The sequence below is a fragment of the Lynx rufus genome, unplaced genomic scaffold (assembly GCF_022079265.1).
Source record: "Lynx rufus isolate CCGP_SWC_20201006 ecotype Redwood Valley unplaced genomic scaffold, mLynRuf1.p SCAF_9, whole genome shotgun sequence".
NCBI classification, from domain to species: domain Eukaryota; kingdom Metazoa; phylum Chordata; class Mammalia; order Carnivora; family Felidae; genus Lynx; species Lynx rufus.
The window spans coordinates 91,917,000-91,917,829 of NW_025814897.1; the positions used below are offsets into that span (position 1 = coordinate 91,917,000).

The 830-nt window shown below is 37.2% G+C and overlaps 1 pseudogene; it reads left to right on the top strand.

Moving 5' to 3' along the window:
- Positions 1-438: 438 nt before the first annotated feature.
- On the top strand, positions 439-539 carry LOC124506545 (uncharacterized; annotated as a pseudogene).
- The last annotated feature ends 291 nt before the right edge of the window (positions 540-830 follow it).

Consider the following 830-nt stretch of genomic DNA (forward strand, 5'->3'; position numbering starts at 1 on the left):
TAAAAAAAAAACAAGCAGGTTTACAGGAGCGCCTGGGTGGCTCAGTAGGTTAAGTGTCAGATGTCAGATCAGGTCATGATCTCATGGTTCGTGAGTTCAAGCCCCTCATCAGACTCTGTACTGACAGCTCAGAGCTGGGATCCTACTTCCGATTCTGTCTCTTCCCCAGCTCATGCTTTGTCTGTCTCTCTCTTTCAAAAATAAACATTTGAAAAAATTTTTAAAAAGCAGTTTACATAAGACTACATATTCTTTAAAAAGCAAGGCCAAGAAATATATGTGTATACTAAAAATACATTAAAAAGCGAGCTAACATTAAACAAATTGACTATACCTTACCACTTGGTGGTGACAAGTGGATAAGAAAAAGGCATAAATATCTAGATTCAAGTTGTTGGTAATGTTTTAACTTGACACACAGTAATTTCACCAAAATCAGTGCTCGCTTTGGCAATACATATACTAAAATTGGAACAATACAGAGAAAATTAGCATGGCCCCTGTCCACCAATATCCATTATATTATTAAAAATAATTATATAAGGCCGCCTGGGTGGCTCAGTCAGTTGAGTGTCCGACTTTGGCTCAGGTCATAATCCCACAGTTTGTGGGTTCAAGCCCCGCATCGGGCTATGTGCTGACAGCTCAGAGCCTGGAGCCTGCTTTGGATTCTGTGTCTCCCTTTCTCTCTGCCCCCTGCCTTGCACTTAGTCTGTGTCTCTGTCTGTCAAAAATAAATAAACATTAAAAAAATAAATAATAATTTGATAAATATATATTTAACATCATAGTGTATATATTCAAGTTAACATTTGAATAAATATACATAT